Source organism: Cavia porcellus, unplaced genomic scaffold (assembly GCF_034190915.1).
Source record: "Cavia porcellus strain 051 isolate PalLab524CR breed Dunkin Hartley unplaced genomic scaffold, mCavPor4.1 scaffold_11, whole genome shotgun sequence".
NCBI classification, from domain to species: domain Eukaryota; kingdom Metazoa; phylum Chordata; class Mammalia; order Rodentia; family Caviidae; genus Cavia; species Cavia porcellus.
This window is the reverse complement of record NW_026947494.1, coordinates 9,721,144-9,742,568: the sequence shown is the minus strand read 5'-3', so window position 1 is coordinate 9,742,568 and position 21,425 is coordinate 9,721,144. Positions and strand designations below refer to the sequence as shown.

Genomic DNA, 21,425 nt, shown 5'->3' with positions numbered 1-21,425 from the left:
ATTTCATTATAGATTTAAACATTATTTTAAAGACTGTCATTAAGCTGAAGTGATCATAGAGAATATAAATTGTATTTAATAGTCCCCAGTGTTTACAGTGATGAACTGCACCAGAGGTAAATACCTACAGGTTCAGTCAGGCTAGCTGGAAATCAGAATTTGACTTATCCAGAAATGCATGTCAAATTTTTGATAGTGGTAACTTATTAAGAAGAAATTATTCAACAAACATCTATGGTGATTACATTTAAGGCAAGAAAGTGATGGAACTGTTAGTGATACATGAATAACCTCCCACAAGAAAAAAGTATTGGAATAAGCGTAGAAATTATAAATGATTTTACAACAGTGATATAATTATGCGAGTAAAAGAGAAATGCTTCATAAATGGAGTATGCTGAATTGCAATCTTTCAATAACAGGGAGTATTTTAAGAGATGATAAGAATAAGCATATTAGGCAAATATATACACAAATTATGTATATACATAGTATATAAATGGTCCAAGTGTTTATTAGACATACCATTGCAAGTCACCAAAATGATGAATAATGATAGTAATCACAGTCTATCAGCCAAGCAGCATGTGGCTCTGTGAGACTATTCTGTAAGCCCTTCTTGCACTCCCAGCTCCCAACAGGCTTCTGGAAGAAATGAAGGCTCCCAAAGGGCTCTAATACAAAGGGATTCCAGAGAGAGACTCAGAAAGCTTTCCTACTCTTACCAGGGTGTGAGAGGATAGGGAAAATTCTGCAGGTCAAGGAATTTCCAAACTGAGTAGGAGGAGAATAAATGCACAGGACATGTTTGAGATCCCAGGTGGTCTCTAGGGCCTGGGACAGGACATAGAGGACAGATGAGAATAAACAGCAGGAACCCAATGACAGATCTCTCCTTTATTTCTTCCTGCCACCTCTCTCCTTGAGGGTCAAGTAGACGACAGCACCACTGCCTAAGGTGTAGTAAGCCAGAGTTGGAATCCTTGATGCAGATGCCCTCATCCTGTAGATTTTGCTTCCTGGCCGGTGTGCCTGTGGCTTCATGAATCTTTACCTGGATGACAGAGCACTGGTCTGAGAGTGGGAGGGTGAAGACCAGCACCTGCTCATTCAGCTTCCACTCCGTCTTGTCCTGCATGCTGGGCACCTGTACTCTGATAGATACTGGACCCTCATTCCTGCATAGGACCTCCTTAAGTGTGAGGCTGTCCTCTATCTTTAGTTTCTTGGAGGCAGGCTCATCTTCTATGAGAGGTGTAGAGTGCCCAGCGGGCACTGGAGCTGGAGCCACAGGGGAGGCTGAAACAAAATCTGTGGGTACGTCATGGAGGTGAAAGGGGTGCCATGATTGGAGGTGCAGAGGGAGGCACCGGCATTCATTGGTCTTGGGTGCAGGAAGGATGGGTGGCATGGGGGCAGTCACTGAGCCTGGAAGCAGCCGGACCACTGATGACATGATCTTTGGACATCACACCCTTGGCCTTGTGGCTGACCTCAAGCTGCTCTTGGAGGGTGATATTACTTGGGCAGCTTGCTGGGTCTGGGGCATGCTGCCTGAGTGACCATCCCAGGTGACCTTTCCCTTTAGGCTCTGGATCTTCTCACCAACCATCTAACTGATGGCTGTTTCTTCCATACCAAAGATGTCAGTACACTGCTCAGCCAACTGCTTCAAATTGGTCTCCATATCCAGGCCTGGTGCATAAACCCCTGCATCACTCTGCCTCTTGCAGATGGAGTGATCTTGTGGCTCCAACCAGCAGGAGTCCAGGAGCCTGAGAATCAGTGTTCCTGCATTTTGCTGTCAGGGATCTTCTCCTCCTATCCTGGGAGACATAAGATATTTATATAGAGCAAGGACTGACCAGAGGAGGTGCTTGGAAGCTTTAAGGTTTTAGTCCTTCTGCATAATGACTTGGTCTGTAATCAGGGGCAGTGGTGGAGGTGTAGACATCTGTGCAGGTGGGAGTACTTTCTATGCTTCCTCTTAATCCTCTGAACCCTTGGCCATGTCCTGGACTGGGTGTCTTGGTGCAGCTGGAAGGAGTTTCCTCTGATGTCTCCTGTTTCTTAGCATCCTCATCAGACACGAACTCCATCTCAGCTTCTTCACTCTCCCCAGAATTCTCATAGCGCTCCTGATGAGAATTGGGGCATCCAGCTCCTCTGGCGTAGAGGGCAGAGTGAAGTTTCCTTGCTCATTAGATTGGAAGTCTTGGCCACCACAAAATCCCGCAGTCAGTCTGGGCATAGGCAACCTGCTCCTCCTTTTCCACCTCCTCGTCCTTCTTCTCACACTCCTGGAACTTGGGCCACTCTGCTCGGTAACACACCTGATCCAAAACATCTCAAGAGTTTTCAGCTTCTTTCTAGAGCTCTGCAAATAAGCCTTGGGGTGGAATCAGGATCTTAATATGCTGCTCCAACAGTTCTGTGAAACAGTTGTGGGTGGAGAAAACGAGACCCATAATTGTGCTGTTTTTTCTGCATCAGCTGGGTAGGTGTTCGATATGCTAAATCTTATGTCCAGGAACAAGATTTGGTGTATAGACAATAGTTTCCTAATTCCTGGCTCCTCACACACATAGCTATTATATATATATATATATATATATATATATGTGTGTGTGTGTGTGTGTGTGTGTGTGTGTTTGATCATTTAGTTTTATTTTAATGGCCTCAACTTGATACAAAACTGTATTTACATTGATATGACAGGGATAGAGTTTTTCCTATGCTGACACCACTGAATGCTAGTACTGTGAAGACAGTTGATAGATTAGTGATATTCCCATACAAAGGAAACTTATCACTCATACATTGGTAGAAAAAGTAACAATGCATATAATTATATATCTGGTTTGATGTCAGCACAGTCAGCTCTATGCAGTATTTATGGTAACAAATGTGGAAAATGCATTTATATGCATGATCTCATTACATTCTAATTTTAAATCCTATTTGATAGAGATGCATATTTATAGTATAAATATTAACAATTAACATTATAAATACAAGGATGTTGAGATACTATATCATATAAGCTAACAAAACATATCCTTAACATATCCTAGGAAAGATTTTGCTTAACAGAACATTTCAAACTTTCTGGAGGTATTTTCCATTGTTAGAATGTGAGTACAGTGAAAATCTACTAGGTGGGCCTTGCTAAATATCACAACAATGCACAGAACAGCAACTCCCAACTGAAGAAAAGAACTAAGCCTACAATATTATTACTGAAAAGACAAAGAAAACAAGACGTATTCACTGTAACTAAAATAATTAATAAATATTATAATGAGCTAATTATAGTTAACAAGTTTTACAAGTATATTTTTTTGAAATCTTGTAATAGAAATATATATATATATATAATATGTATATATATAGTGAGAGAGAGAGAACCACCAAAACTGTATGTAATTAGAACAGCTGAACTCATATAAATATTTTAATGATAAATTTATTGAGGCATAATGAGATGGACACATGATTTTCTCTGAAAGATGGATTCATTGTAAAAAAGTCAAAATCAAAATTTATCATATGCTCTGCAGAACTGTTGAAATCATTAGTTTAAGCTTGAGATAAGAGGAATAAGGAAGCTTCTTATTAAATAGAAATCACATCAGCTCTCTCTCTGCCTTTTAATGTCATCTCTATAATGTTAGTAACGCTTAAATACCTTAGAGCTACTCTAAAAATAGTCAGCAAGGTGCCTTACTCACTCCAAGTCAGAGACAATTTAACTCTTGCATCATAGCCTCACCTGCTTCATTGTCTTCATTTGCTTCAAATGCTTCATTATTTTTAGAGTACAATTTTGGTTTTCAACTTTATTTGCATTGTTTGTAAACTAGTTTCTTAAATTTATTTCATGACAATAGTTATTTTTGCATTTCAAATCATTGTTATATATTTGTACAGATTCTTTTTTGTTGTTACCTAGTGGGCTGTGTGTTTTTTAGCAAAAAGAAACATCATTATTAATTAGATTTTCTTTCTGTCTCTTATTTTATAATTTCTGTTTTATATTTCTGTTTTTTATATTTCAGTACTTTCCTTTTATTGTTTTTATTATTATTGTGACAGTTTGAATTTATTTTGCATTTCTTTTTGTATTTATGTTTATACATGCTTAAAGTTTATATATTTCATGGCAATAAACATATTTCATAAAAATAAGATATATAGTATATTATATTAACAAATTTTACCAAGTTTGTTTATACATATATTTTAAGAGTGAATTATTAATTTTATTTAATTTTCATTATATGTCTATGAATATACTGTAGAAATTTTAATCATATATCTAATCTATGTATTTTATTGATGTTTCCTTTAGAACATTTTAAGCAATACATTTTCCAAATGCAAACAAAGTATATTTACTATATGTTATTGGGTTGTATAACTTGATATATGTATGTGTATATGTATGTGTATCATTTAGCTTTTCTGTTTATCTATTTTATGGATTTTATCTATTTGATGTGGATGATAATGATTTTATTAGTTATTACTATTGATGCCTTCTTGTTATTTCGGCTACATATAGTTGTGATATTTGGTGCTCATAGATTTGTATTTTTGTCAAATTGAATGAATTTCAGCTTAATACGAAAACGTATCTTTCCTTGACTCCTTCAGTAATAGTGATTCATTTTAATCAATTTGATATGAAGATTACAAACCTTTCCTTCCTTTTTTGTCTTGAAATTTTGGGGGAGGCATAGAGATTAAACCGAGGGTCTCGAATACTGCAGACAACTGCTCCACACTAGCAAACCCCAAACTTTTGTTTTCTTTTCATTTTTCATGTCTCTGGTTGTCTCTTGATAATTGATTCACTGTTAACTATTTGAATAAACATGTGATGAGTATGTGGTACATGATAAAATAACAGATTAGTTTTTACTATGTGTTATGTTTTTCAAAAATTTATTTTTTTCACACGTAAGTAGTTAATATAGTTATTGGTGAGGTATACCACTTTGATATTTTATGTTGTATTATTGATTTAGTTATTACTACATTTATTCAACTTGCTTATTTCTTTTTATACTGAGTGTTGTCTTTTTTCCTGTAATTTTTTTCATAATTCAAAAAACGATCATGTTTGTTCTACTGATTCCTTTTGTGTTTACACCTTCTTTGATGTACTTACACTTCTGTTTCCTATTTGTCATTTTGTTTCTTCCTTGTTCATAATGATGGTCTCTGGCTTCCATCTATTTTTTTTAAACTTTGTGCTTTTGCAGTACTCAGGATTACACTTATCAAGGGTAATCAGCACATAAACATCACACATTTCAATTCCTTTTTAGTGCTTCTCCTATTTAACTACATGTAAAATCACCCTTCCCTGTATTTAAATCCAAATTAGACATGCACTGTCAAATGGGAAATCATTAGCCTGAGATTAAGTCATAAAATATAACTTTAAATGAGAATTTCGAAATTGTTAAGACTTTTTGTCCCCAGACTCTGCATGGTAGCCCAGGGATTTTGACTGGCGTGTTGACAAAGTGGGTTTTCCATCTTCACGAATGTTTTTATTTAAATCTGTCCTGACACATTTGAAGAATATATCACACTCTCATCTTTTCTGTGACTCATAATTCTTCCCAATGTAAGAAATTCAGATATGCTGTCTTATTCATATGCATAAAAGTGATACCTGTCAAAAAATAATAATTTTGTTTACTGTAGAACTCTCTAGAACAACACTGTAGCCACACATTGTGCATAATAATAATTTCATAATATGCAGTAAAAATGCCAAAGAGCTTTACAAGTTTGTTTCTTTGTTCGGTGTCTTATTTTAACGCAAGTTATAAATACATCTACTTTTACAATGGTTTAATTTTAAATATTGTGTAAATTCTGTCTGCTATCTTAAAATTATGTATACAGATATCAATATTATTTTTGCTTCTTTATATAATATTTTGATCATACATATATATATTTTTGTAATTAATTTGATATCATCCTTAAGTCTTTTGAAAATCTATTTATGAAACAGCCTTTCAGCAGTAGGAATGTTCCATTCACACATCTTAGTCACCTTTAGGAATAAATGAAAACACCTGAGGTAGTTGATAATATTCTTTGTTTTTTTACACCCCCACCCTGTAGTGTTCCTTTAACAAAAATGTTAAATTTTTATTGATTTGAATTTATGACCCAACAAGATTTTTAATACAAAGAAGCAAAAAAGAGATATCTCTGTTTTTATTTAGAAAATTTATATAATCATTAAGTGTAGATGTTTATCCACTTAATGTTGTTCGGCATGACAACTTTCCTTTTCTTGAACATGATAAAATAATAGTAATCTTTATAAGCTCTCAGTAACTGCATTATGGCACATTATGCTCACAAAATGACATTGCTTTGGATACTATCTTTTATCATTGAAATTACTGAAACATAAAGATATTAATTAAAAACCAGTTAGCAGTAGAATTAAGACCTGCACATGCAAATATTTGCTCATCAGTTGCAAATTCTAAAACAATACTACATTTGGCCTCAAAATCAAAGAAAAATTTTAAAACATATTCAATTTTTATCATAGAAAGCAAGAAATTTCAAGTATTTTCATCCTCTGTCCCCTCCAAAGACCTAAATCTCAGGTGGATTTTCATGGAATATAAACATTGGATTGTGAAAAATATTGAACATAATTTTGAAAGTAAAACAAATTTTTAAAAATATCATGTGATGATATATGCCTCAGAGATATCACAGTATCTAAGTAAATATACAGAATTATGTTTTAATGGGATAAAGAAAACAGCTATTATAGCTATATCAGAACTTGACAATACTGTGTGTATGAAAAGTATATGAGAATAATGTGGAATCAAAAGCAGTTTTATTTGAGTCTATTTTACTTCATTTTTAATGTGATAACACCAGTGTTATTTATGCCATTAAAGATGGAAAATGTGAACAAGAGACTAGGGAACCTGGCAGTCTTTAAAGAATGACAATCTCTTCCATGCTGTCCATTCATTTCGGTCTTAAATGCTGGTGTTTTTAGTATTTATGAGAAGAAGATACTTTCGAATTCAGCTGTACCTGTTGCTAAGAGTTACTACATTTTTCACTTTGTATTTCTTTTTGAAGAAGAAAAATAGACTTTTCATAATAACTCTACTGTGGAGAAATAGTGTCTTTATTTTATACCCTGATGTTTCAAGCTCTTAGTGTGATTATTTTTATATTGACTTCCATAAAAATTCTGAAATAGTCTGTACATGTCCTTGAAAAGAAAAATAGAAAATTTTTATATGAGCAGATAGATCGTTGCCACAGTATGCTTTCGCTGAAAAAAAAAAAAAAAAACAGGAAAAGTTTAAACATTGTGACACGAAAAAACAGTAGCAGCATTTGGGAAACTTGGTCAGTTTACATGAACCACAGACTGAAACAAATTTTCAGTCTTTATTCACACTGACCTGTTTCTTGCAAACTTGTCCTCTGGCATACTTATATATAGCCACATAAATTGCGATTTCTGCAGATGACTTACTCCCTGGCCTATCTACAAATTGCAGGGGACTCTCACAGATTGCAAGGATGGCCCATTTGATGAGAAGACAACTGGGCCAACTGTTCTCTCCCACATTCTTGTCTGATTTCACGTTCCTGCTCTTTGGACTTCTCTTCTTGACTGGTGTCACCAAGATTATGGACCTTCTTTCTATGAATTACCAGCTATCTGAGAATTTCGGGTCTCAAATATTTGATGTATTTCACCATTGAAATTATTACACTGCATATTGGCCACTTTGTTACTAATTGGAAATAAAGTAGTAATCACGTTTTGTTTTAAATTCACATTTCTTAAGTTAAAATACAAACCAAAACCTTTAGAAATTGCATCGTTCCCTAAAATTTAAAGCAGATTCAATCATATTACATTACTCATTTTAAATAGCACTTGACACAATAACTCTGATTGTTCTCTGTGTTCTTCTGGATCAGGAAAACTACAGTGCAGCCTTTACTATCCCAGTTCCAGGCTCTTGTGTTGCACTGGTAGGCTGGGATCTAGCTGATATGCGAGGGGCAGCCTGGACTGATGAATCCCTCATGCTGAAACAGAAACGAGATGACATAGCTGGATTAACACCCCCGGGGGATTATCCTGAAGGCACTGATTTTACTAAGGAACAGATTTTATAGATATGTGCAGAGGGTTGAGCACTTACATGCAGAGGGAGATGCTAAATGGTGGGCTAGAGGAGGGGCGCTGAGTGATTATAGACTGACAAGCTGACAAATGGAACTAATAGCAGAGGAGGCTTCATGGGGAGGTCCACACACACCAGTGACACTCCAGCTACAGCGGTCCACAGCCAGGGAGAGCAGCCTTGCACGCGGAGCCTCAGAATGACATGGAAACCTGGACTTCTCTGTCTCTCTATTCTCGGCACTATTGCACCATGCTGACATAGAGGACGGTAAAGAAGGAAGAGCTTAATGTGACACAAACAGGTTGTTTTCAACATGCAGACAGCAGCATGAAGAATCAGAGAGACTCTGTCCTCTGAGGAAGGAGGCACGGATTTAACAAGTTAAGAAAATCATTGGAAATTGGAAAGCATGTATCCCGTTATTTACAGAGAATTAGACAACTCTAGATTCTCTGATCTAGGGAAGCGCCGTCACCCAAATATTTGGGTTGAAAGGAATAATGGACAAGTTAATGAATAACGGACAAGAGTAAGTGGGTGATACATAAGTGAAAAGGACTGAAATGTGTCACTTGATTTTATGTGTGTAGCACAATTACGTTAATAATTAGTCCCTACAGGGAGCTGGTGGTTTCTGTGAAAAGACTTTCACAAAGAAGGCATATTACACCGAACTGAAGACAGATAATTCTTTCAGTAAATAAGACTGAAGTTAGAAACAACAGAAACAACAGGAACACTGTTTTGATGTAAGTTAACAACAAATTGTAGTTTTATGGACTCTCAGTTTATTTCTCTGTGATCATTTATTAGAGGCTTAAGTTATCACTAAAGAAACTGTTTTTCAAGTAAAAAAATTGAAATTTTGATTATCTATAATTGATAGAACAGGAGACATTAACTTTGACTAGAGTTCTGATGAGGTCTGGGAATATAGCTCAGTGAAGTAAGTTCCTGCCTGGCAAATGCAAGGTCCCAAGCTTCATTCCTGGAACCAAACAAACAAAAAACAAAAGAAAAAACAGCAAAAGAATCCTGGTGAAAATGAGCAAACCACAGGTTCTGCAATCTCCAGTTGTGTGCACTTTCAAGACCTACAACATAGTTTGAATAGCAAAACAAACTGAGTCATGCTTCTCAAGCCCACGATGACCCACAATTATCATGTCACTACACATTTACAATTGCAGTATAACTCATAATTAAAACATACAATCATAATTTTGAATCTGATCTCTTAGTGAGGTAGAATAGTGGTGTCCTTTAGATTTTGAATTTTAATATACTTCAAACTGCTAAATATTACATCAAATAATGTTCTTATTTTTGTAAATGTAGTAGTTGAGTTTTCCAGACCATAGCCAAGGCATGCTTTGAAATGTCTAATTTTGGATAAATTCATCATCAATCATAAGTTGGATTTGCATTATTCATTGCCAACAGTACCCATTAAATTATGAATATTTTTCAGCCAGTTCCATGTTACTGAGAATAATCAATAGACAGCAGTGCAACTGACTGGGAAAAGAAAAACTTTTGATTTTATCTGAAATGAGTTACTCATCAATCAAGGTAAAAATCGTTTGCTCTCTGATGCAGTGTTGTAAATTTCCAAATAATAGAAGAATATTATGCTAGAGAGGAGTCATAAGTGGCACAATGTCAATTCAAGTTATAAAAATCTATTATAAAGCTCTTTTGACATTTTTATCTATAGCTTGATAAGGGAACTTAAAATTATTTTCACTAAACACATGAGTGCAATTAGCTTTGAAGGTTCATGTAGAAATTCCTAGAGGCAAATTTGGAAGTTCCAATAGTTGTAACCAAGTCTAAAATTAGATCCACTATTGCCAGTGAAACTGTACACAAGAATAACGGATGCCCACAAGTTATTCCATTTTAATACCAGGCAAGAGTCTGCCTCGTCTGCTGACCCCCTTAATAGTTCTGGCAGTGTGGAATCACATCTGGCACTAATGTCAGCTTGGTCACACCAACATGCCACGTTACCCCAGCTGTTCACAATGACCTGTTCCTTTGTCCCTTACTGGATCTGTTATTAAAGCTTATAAGAATAGGGGAGCAGAGACCCTCTACAGACCCTGCCTGGTGATGGATGTACCAAGAAAGAGTCTTGAACAATCCAAGATTTCAGGAATGGATGGGGACATGAAACAGAGCAGGGCTCCCCGTGGCGTGCTCTGTGTGTGAGGCTGAGCCACCATTGGCTTAGGAAGGAAGATAAGTTAATGTCACCTGAGGAGGAGTAGCCATATTTGAGAGGAGTTAGAGAGTGCAACAATCAGGATAAAATTATTATTATTGTGTGTGGGACTGTGTGTGTTTGAGGGAGAATCCATGCGGTCTGCTCATTGTGAAGATGCAGGTCTCAAATGAAGATCTCTGGGGTTGAGTGAAGGCTTTTGTGGTTACACCAATTTCTCTCTACATTTCCAGTGCTTTACTTCTCAGAGATATAACAGGATTTTTCATCCCTATTTCTGTACTTACATTGTCCATGGGCCATACTTTGATCAAAGATATGTGAGTTAAAATAAAACATAGGACTTTTCCTCAAATGCCTGTCATCCCAACCCACTGGGAGACTGAGGTAAGAGACTGCAAGCCGGAGCCCAGCCTGGGCAACTTAACCACTGTGCTGCACCTGTCCGGATAATCAGGAACGGCTCCAAAATGGTTACTTACGGAATTAAATTACAAGAATATTGCTGAAACTATAACTGTAAGTTTAATGTAGTGAAAATCACTGATTCTGGAGAACAGCAAGAGGTCTATGGTAGTGGGTTCCAAAATAGCATTGATTCTATGTGATTTTTAAAAACATTCATGGGATAGAACTTTTTGAGTGTGATATTTAAATCTTAGTCCTCTTTCTGCAAATTTCCTTCCTGTAAATACATTTACTGCAGAATTTTGGCACAGCCAGAAGCACATCTGGAGGTCAAAATTCTCAGGAAGCTAAAAATAGGGAGCAGGGAAGCCTGAAGCATGCTAGTAATTCTCCGAGAAGGCTGGCTTTGAGAGCTCCTCAAGACCCCTGGAGTATTTGCCATTCAAGCACACCTGAGCACTTCTTCATCCTGCGCCCCTGCAACACTTGTGACATCCCCCTGGGTCCCAGTGTGTCATCTGGATTGAGAACTAGTCATCTGCTATTTCTGGCACACATTTAGGGAAACGTCTCTGGAAGAAGCACATTATCTAAAGTCTTTCAGTAGACGCTCAAACTCTTTCTCTTTATTTGAAAATATCAGTGCAAAGACTTTTAAACTGCCTGCTGCATGTCACCTTGGTCTACCACAGACAATCAGAACTGCACATTAAAATCATTTGTTTTGTCCTACAGGACGCACTTCCTCTTGGCTGTTGACTCATTTATAATGTCAGCTGGCAAGATGTCAATATTTAATGAGTAAAACTATATTTTATAAATGAGCCTCCGGGGATCCATTCAAACGCTAACCAGGATCTCTGCTCCATTCCATAAACAACTTCCTGTGTTACCCTCATTTCTTAATTTCAGAAATGACTCAGTCCTCAACATTTTCAATGCTTTTATAAGTGCAAAAAGCATATAAATAGCATGATCATTATAAAACACGATTTTTTTCACTGTCTAAGCAAAGGTCTGAGTCCCAATGTCACAGCGAAAAAGTATTTCAAATACAAAAGGCAGTGAAGCACATCTTTTTGTGAAGAAAGGGGAAAAAACAGGCAAAAGGCAGGAGCAGTGGAGACAGATGGTCTTGAGGTTGCATTCACTGATTATGGGGGCTCCGTATGGTTTAAACAAATCACAAGTGAGGTACGACAGTGAGGTACATACAGTAGATGTGATGGATACAGCAATACCTCGGTTCACAAACGCTTCTGTTCCTGAACAGTTAGGCTGGCAAACAGAAGTGTTTGTCAAAATTTTATTTCCCTTCTCAAACTCCACGTCTGGTGATGTACACACCCACGTCCATCTTCCCCAGAATTGTGGGAGGAAATAAGTTAGTGAACCGAGGCACGGCTGTATCTCCTCTGCGTGGGGCCTGTTTAAAGTCCTTAGCCTGTGACAGTTTATGGTACTGCACCAGATTTTAACACATTCTAGAAAACAGAAAAAAAAAAATTCCTGATACAGCAATGGGATAAATTTTATTGAAGGAAAAAGAATGCTGGTAACAGTAATGATAGAAGTAAATGCATGAAATGTAACCAATAAATGCACTGAAAAATGCAAATGTTTATTAACTTAGTAAGTGAAGGGAAGAAAATGTTACGATAGAAAAGTAAAGAAATGAGAGCAGAAATGAACATATTTGACAGTGAAGATAAAAAGTAATTATGCATTTTTAGTAATTGAATTAAATTGCAGAAGAATAAAATGTTCATAAACAAACCTTTTCAATTTTAATTTCTATTGTAATTCTATCACATTATTGATTGCAGCAGAGACTTTTCTTTTCTCATCTAATGATTGAACCCCGGACCTTTGGATTGAGCCATGTCCCTGGACCTTTAAGATTGTTTTTTAATTTTGAGACACCGTCCCACAAAGTCACTAACTTCCCCGGGGTGAGCTCAAAATTTTATCCTCCTGCTTCAGTCCCTGGGAGTGGAGGACAGGCGCACCATGCCCGGGGCAGAAATGATTGTTTTATTATAGTGATAGTTAAACTCCTTCTTAGTGAGGAAAAATTTAGAGCAATTTTAACAAAAACTATAAAGTAATTTTTGACATGTATTTGCTAAGAAAAGTATCATTTAATGACATTTCTTTTCGAATGACCCTTGTACTAAGACACGTTTCTATGAATTCAGACTTTCGGTTCCCATTTCAACAGTTTATAGAATGGTTGAGAAAATAATACAGATTTTTTGCTACAAAAACATATTATATTTTTAAAATAATTAAATACTTGGGAAACATTCTTACATATTAATCATATAGGTCCCTTAATCTATACCTTTCCTTTCTTTGCAAAAATTCATATTCATCTGCTGTGATTATTCTTTCTCCAAAAGCTTTTTCCAAAACTTCTTGTATTGCAGGTCTGCTGGTGATAAATCCTGGCAAGTGTGTAATTCTAAACAAGTTATTCGTTTTTCTTTATTTTAAAAGATTTTCCTCTAGCTATAAAAGTCTAGGATATTTTAAGCTGTTGCTTCACTGTCCTGATTTTTTTTTATGTTGCCATGTTTTGTTTTGTTTTGATAAGTACTCTGCCAATGCCTGTTTTTCTTTCCAGTGAGCTACATACAAGTGTTTCATCACTAACTTCTTTTAAAACTCTATTTATCACCAGATTTGAAAACTCTTATTAGTCTCCTTTGTCTTCCACTTCCCCTCCACCCATGCAGTTGGTTTTTCTCCTCCTCTCCTTCTACCTGACCCTTTTCCAGTTTTCCTCCCCATTTGTGCTAACGGTTTATTGAACTGCTCCTTCTAAATGTTTATAATTGGTATCAATTTGGAAAACTTCAATTTCTATTTGTTCATTGATTTTTCTTCCTTGTCTTCTTTGGTATGCTAATTGTTTTTTATTTCATTTAAAGAATTTGTCCCACACATGCTGTTTTTATTTATTTTCACTCTCTATTTTTCCATAGTTTTTGTATCTCATTCCCATCCATTTTCTTTCTCTGATACTGAGTCTGCAATAGTGCTGCAAGACTTACTTTTCATCTGATATATAAATTCATTTCTACACACTAGACCCAGGTTTATTTGAAATGAATATACTTCTTTTTAATTGTGGGCACATGAGATGCATGTATAATAAATTTTAACTTCCTTGTTTTCTGACGTCTATATCATTTCCAGCACTGTTTCAACTGATGCTGCTTCATTGTTGTAGGTCATATTGTCCTGCTTATTTTTTATGCCATGTAAATTTTTGTAACATGGTGTGAATTTAATGATATTAAATGAAGAATGTGATTATTTGCACATATATATATATACAAATGCATGCATATAAGTTCTTTCTGTGCTTGTGTGTATACTGAAGAAAGACACACACACACACACACACACACACACACACACACACACACACACACACAGAGCTGTTTTACCTTGTGTTGGAGATAGATTAGAACAGCCTACGCACAGAGAGGGATCCCCACTACGCAGGTGTTCAAGTTTCTTACACATATGCTCCCATTTGTTTCAAATCATCGCTAGATTCTCCTTATAGTACATAATGTTGATATTCATCATGGGCAAATGTACCTAATACATCTTAAATCATTTTTATCTGCTTTCTGTGGCCCCTTGCATACTCCCTCCCTCTTTCCCAATTTTAAAAGCTCTATCTCCTTGTTATACACTATGTATCTTTTATTTTGCTCTTTTACAAACAAGCCCCGGCTTTCAGAGTACTGTGATTACAGGGATAAGTCTCCAGCACTCATTTCAACACATTTAGTTTAACATGGTTTTCAATGGAATCTAAGTATTGTTTCGTATAAGAGAAACCATTGGGGAAACTAAGCTTATGCACTGATTACTTTCAGTTAACACTATGGTCTCCAGATACATCCATTTTCCATAAAATGGCTCAAATTTGTTCTTCCTTATGGCTGAGCAGTACCTCTTTGTGTATAAATATCAGTTTTCCTTATATGCTCATCTGTTTTGATTATATACGCCCCTCCCAGGATTTACCTACTGTGAATTGCGCTGCTATAAACACTGGCGTGCATATGTCAGTGTAACATGATGTGTGTAGCTCTTGGGAACATACCTAGAAGGGGATAACTGAGCCAAATGGAGCGTCTAGTGCTAGCTTTTTGAGAAATCTCCATGGTGATTTGCATAGAGTTTGTGTCAGTTTACAGTTCCACCAAGAAGACTGAAGGTTTCCTTTTCCCTGCAGCCTCACAGTATTTGTTATTATTTGGTTTTTTGATGGTGACCATTCTTTCTGCAGTGAGATAGAAACTCAGTATTATTTTAATTTGTAGACAAAGGCTATGTAAATTTATACTGTACAACATCAGATTAGCAGTAAGAAAACATTTACACATACTCAAATCAGAGTCAGTCTTTTAGTCTCAAATGTGTTCCAATTAAGGTTAATTCAATCCATGGATACAGACAGAACTGGCGGACAGGAGAGCACCACTCCTCTCTTTTCTCACCCAGCATGAAGCCCACAGATTATCTACTTAAGAAATTCCTTTTAAGGGGCTGGGGATTTAGCTCAGCAGCATAAGTGCCTGCCTTTCAAGCAGACAGTCGCAGTTGCGCAGTTGCGTGAGTTCTATCCCCAGTACTGATAAAAAGAAAAAAGACCAAAAAAAAAAAAAAATTCCTTTAAAGTTGGGGCTGGGGATTTAGCTCAGCGACATAAGCGCCTGCCTTGCAAGTAGGCAGTTGTGAATTTGATCCCTGGTACCGATAAAAATGAAAAAGACCAAAAAAAAAAAAAAAAGAAAGAAAGAAAGAAAGAAATTCCTTTAAAGCACATGGGTTGGGCCAAGGGATTTAGCTCAATAGCATAAGCTCCTGCCTTGCAAGCATGAGATTGTGAGTTTGATCCCTGGTACAAAAAAAAAAAAAAAAAAAAACATAAAACGGTATGCTTTGAAGCTGGGTGCTACACACCTGTAATCCCAACACTCTGGGAGGCTGTGGCAGGAAGGTCACAGTGAGTATAAGGCCCCCCAGGCTGCATGGTGAGTTTAAGCCCAGCCTGAACAACACAACACAACAACAATACAGCAAGATCCTGTCTCTCCCTCTTTCACTTTCTCTCTATATAAATATATATATATGAGATTAAATGAGATCATATATGACTAAATGAGATCATAAATTATATATATATATATATATATATATATATATATATATTAAACTAAATGGGTTGAAAGAAACATAGTGAAAAATTACCGAGCATGAAAATAATAAATTATTTAAAAGCCAATCAATGTATTCTGGCAGGAACCACAATCATAAATAAAAGAAATATTTAAAAAATGATCCAACTATCAATTTGCAAGACCTAGAAATATATTTTCATATACTTCAAAGTACCTTAATATCAAGAACAAATACTGACAGATAATCAAATGCAGATATTACATGCTATCAGTCCTAATGATCAGACTAGAGAGAAAAATGAGGGAAATGCTGAGCAACACATGCATGAATGATGTGATATTGGATACATTCATCCATCTCCAGAGTAAGCATGACTTGTTATATAGGATTTAGAAATAATTGAGAAATACACAGTGTCATTAAGTATTTGCATCCCTACATACTAACAACATTAGTCTCGCTTTGCATGCCTCAGGGATATGTCAAAAGCATTGTATGGTAGCATCATTTTGCAGAAAAAATCAGAAATAACAATATGCTCACCACTCAGTGAGCATATGCATAAGCTACAGGACCATTGTAGGAGTAAACATAGTACAATAGCTAAAATTGATTAATTTAATTTTAATATGAATATTTTTTCAATTTTAAGGTGTTGGTCAAGAAATAAAGTCACCATTATGTATTTAAAACAGGATTTTGCTTTAACTGATAGCTAATTAACTGTGTCAATATGAGTAAGAAACACCCAACTATGTTGGATTGGCATTGTTCTGGGTGTGGTTAAGGAGTTTTCTGAAGACAGAATAGCCATTCTGGGTATGAGTGGCACCAACTGAAAGGTCTGTCACCTGAATGGGATAAAAAGGTAATGAAGAAGAAATATTCTTTTTGTTTTTATTATTGCTATTGTGATGGTGGTGGTGGGGTATTATGCTGTATTTTATTTTAGGTGCTCCAGTCTTCACCTTTACCTCGAGACATCATCTTCTGGCTTCCAGCACTGACCATTCAGTCTTCCTTTGCATAACAAAAACACAGGCCCTCATAATTCAACTGGCCAAAATACAGAATCAGTTTAAAGTTCAGCCTGAAAGGGTATCAGACATAAGGATACCTAGGCCTCCCTCTACATCTTCAAGATTTCTACCTACTCTGTTTTTATAGATAAATGGATGCAACTTGAGACCATACTCATAGGTGAAATAAATCAGATTCACATGTGTAAACATCGTGCTTTCTCCCTAGTGTAACATACTGAAAGACTAAATTAGATCCAAAATGTACATGATAATGTAAGAGTAATCTGGGACCCCGTAAACTGGGAATGGAAATGTCTGGGAGGTTCCTGATAAGGCTGAGAATGTTGAGCTCCTGAACTCTAATGAGGTTTTCCCACAAGAAGAGATTTTCCCACCCACAGTGGCAGGTGGCATCACACATCACCCCTATGTTACTAGCCTATGCTAATATACCAGGGAAAATTAATCCCGTGTCTACCAAGCATGTTAATATTGACATTCCTCAGAGCTTTCCCTCACTAATCATTTTTGCTCCCAGGCCAATAACCAGGCTTAAACTGCAGAATCCTCCTGAAAGCGATGTGCACCATCGCTAGTCTCCCAAAGAACTTCTTGAGTTTTCCAACTCTTAAAAGCAGAGGCCTGGAGTGAGCAAATGTCGGAATGGATTCTATGGATGTGGGAAATGAGGGCAAAAACATGCACGTGAATTGTGCTGAGTTTGATATTGGGCCCTTTATGCAGGAATTCTGAATTTAATTTGCAGCTTGTGGAGTAGGGACAATAGTTTATTTGGCTGATTGGAGAAGTTTGAAGGGAAAGATGGCCCACTGTGAACGAGTTCAAGATGACTGGTGGCTTATAGTAGAGGATTTAACAGCTCAGAGAAACATGAATTCTGGAGTGGATTAATCAAATTAAACCTAATCCACTACACTGGGATGACCCCAAAAGGCATCCTTCACAAACTCCTTCAGGGATAGATCCATGAAGCAAGCACTGGCATCCCAGAAGAGTTCTGGCACGGCTCTTCCCTGCATGCCAGACCTTACAGTGGGGACGGAGTTACTCAACTGGGAAACGTAAGGGGAATGGGTTTCAGTTGGACCCTAGAATGGCAGGGGTCAGCTGGCAGCCCTTAATCACCAAAGGCAAGGTGTACACTCTGTAACAGTCAGCAAAAGCAGAACAGTGATCACAGTGATCTGGCATATGACAAGATGGTGCAAGATAAAATGCTAAATAATCAAAACTAACTCCCATAAGAAAAGTATCCCAAGGCATTAAATAAAAATTTCTCAAACAAAATTTACAGACTTAAAGTGAACTAATCTAAAAAAATCTGTCAGATAACACTGACAAGTATTGTTGAAGAATTAAGAATACTGGATAAAAATATTAAATTTTAAAGTGATTTCATGTTGTGGAAAATATTAATGAGTTTTGCTTTTCTAGGTGAATAGTGTGCACCATATTAGCAATTAAGGTTTGTTTTCTAGTATTTATGGGAAATGGACAGTGTCACAGTTTTGTGGTATTACAAATAGAGTTGCTATCTTCATACTTTCAAATTTATTGGTAAATCTGTTCAAAGAATTTTTACATGTATATCTAGAATTATGATTTCATAGAATATAAAATCCCCCTATATGATATTTCAGAGTTTTTCTTCTGCCATGTTGTTTTTAAATAGAAAGAGTCAATCTGAGAATTTCCTTTTTGAGGATGCAACCTAGTGCTTTACTCCACTCTAGAGGACTTGTTATAATTTGCACAGGTTCACTAGTGTCTAAAATATAAATCTCAGAGCCAGAATCAGACCACTGGAATTAATTCTCAGGTCTTACACTTACTGTTTGGTATTTAAAATTGCAGAAACTTCTATATACTTTACCATTATTATTATTATTTTATTATGATAATCCCTATTGTATTGTTTTCTTAAAGTAATCATAAAAGCTAGATGTTTTATATTTCATATGGTCTCTTATTTGTATTTGAATATAATCTCATACAGAAAAGTATAAACTGAATTATTTGCTATATAATTGCTATATAAAAATGTAGCTAATTTAAATTATCTTAGTATAATTTTCATGTTGGTGTGTTTTGCATGCTGTTATCATAAAAACAACTTCATAAGAAATTTCATCCCACTATCAGTTTTGAACTCTGTATTATTGAGTCACAGTAAGTAAAGTAATAGACTAACATTCTATGTTTACTGAACAGAACTTGTACTTGTTTAGAATAAAATGCTTTATAAATTTTTCACAAAATAAAAAATCATCACACATGTACATCAACTAAGTGCTCACTGTGAAGGACATTCTTAATTTTTGGAATATCTTAGTTACTTCATATAGATTTATGAAATAAGAAGGATTTTAAGTATCTCATGCCCAGCATCTCTTGAAAATTATCAATATTTTGAAGAAAAAGTCATTAGTGTCACTGAACTTCGGGCATTATTTTTGTACTTCTATTCTAAAGAGTGAATTATGTAAATTTATTGAAAATATATTGCATTTAAATTCAGTCGCAAATGTAAAGTATACCTACTTGATTCAAAGTTGTGGTAGTGTTTATATATGCAAGTATATTTAATCTGCTTGATATTGTCAATCATTATGCGAGCTCTATCCAGCTAGCAGGCATAATCATTTTATAGGTTATTCAGATAGCAAAATTTGAATACAAATATATTGTGGAAACTCCCAATTTCCCATTCATTATAATTTTGTAGCAAGAATTTAAACGTAAATATTTCTTACTTTGCTCTTATTCTTTTATAATACAATTTATGATTCCTATCATAGTCATAGAAGAGAGATGATTTTGGGGTCACCATGGATAAGAGGGAAAAAAGTAACACGACAGAGCAAGATAGAATCTTAAAAGCTGAGAATTGGGTAACACGGTGGTACCCTGGTTCACGAACTTAATTATTTCCACGATGCTCTTCATGAACTGAACCAAATTCATTGGTTAGGTTCAACGTTAATCTTACAGGGAAATTTGATTGGGTTCTAGTACAGTTTGATTTATGAACACAATCATGGAAAGAATTAAGTTTGTGAACCAAGGTAGTATTAGCAGAGCCCACTGATGGTTTGATGTCAGCTTACTATTAGTTTGGTAACATAAAACATGCAAAAGGATCTTTGATTAATAATAAGTCGAATAGGCTTGCAGTGTGCAGTGAGATTTCCACCAGTAAAAGATATAACAAATATTACAAGGCCATCATTCTTCCTTGCTATGTACACCAGCACATTCCAAAATGTGCTCCAAATACATAATTTCTTCCTTTCTGCTTTTGTCCTTACATCAGCACTTTCCAGGGAATTTAAAATCTCTTTGAAAGAATACAAATATGTTGATATTTATAAGGGAGCTAGCTAGGTAGGTAGAGAGCAGACAGGAGAGAGAACTGGATAGACAGATGTTATCTGCACACAGTAGTCTATGCTGTCCAGAGGAAGGAGACTGATTTTGGCGCTGTAAATTGTAACAACTACACTCCAATGTACTAAGTACGTTCAATAGCCTTATTTTTGGCTATAACTCTCATTAAATGTCATGTTTTATATTTTATATTTCTTAGTACATGAGTCTACCTTAAATTATACAAATCGTTGGAAGAATTACTATTTGAATTTCAAATAAAAGCAAGAAAGGGAAACTATTTTAGAATCTTCACAAACTTTAGACATTAACATAAATATTTCTGAAAAATAAGGATGACTTATATTTATCATATTCAAAATTGAATGCATTATCATTCGAAATTTAACGCAAGTACATAAACACATTGAAATTTTTATTACTAACTTAACTAGAAAATTCAAAATGCTGTGTGGTTTGCCCGACATTAGGCTCTGGGGAGCTGAGTGTTATTTATACGAATCTTGGCTGAGGTTGCTGTTTGCACCGTGCCTGAACAAACGCCAAATGCTATAGGATTTTATATCAGGAAAGGGAGCTTTCGAACCCACTCGGCAGTCGCAGGTGTGTGCTCTTCTCCTTGTGACAAAGTTCTCTATTTTTATGAATTTTAAAATTCACTGTTTTATCATTCCATTTTAGAAAATGGGATATTTTGGAAAGAGTAATTGCCAAACCCATTTTCCCTACATCTAGCACAAACAGTGATTTAAAATGACTTACAATTTATTTACGAGTTTTAGTTAGGCAATAAAGTAAAACATTTAGTAATAAATGCACTAAATTATGGTTAAAAACCATAATGTAAGATAAATTATCATTGTTTAAAAAGTAAAATTATACTATTTGTATAAGTAATTTAAACAAAATAAAATGGTATATGAATTAAAAGTTTAT

At 35.6% G+C, this 21,425-nt stretch overlaps 1 pseudogene; it reads right to left on the bottom strand.

The window, feature by feature from the left end:
- Positions 1-897: 897 nt before the first annotated feature.
- The window catches only part of LOC100718660 (splicing factor 3A subunit 1-like), a 113,475-nt pseudogene continuing 92,947 nt past the window's right edge, over positions 898-21,425 (bottom strand).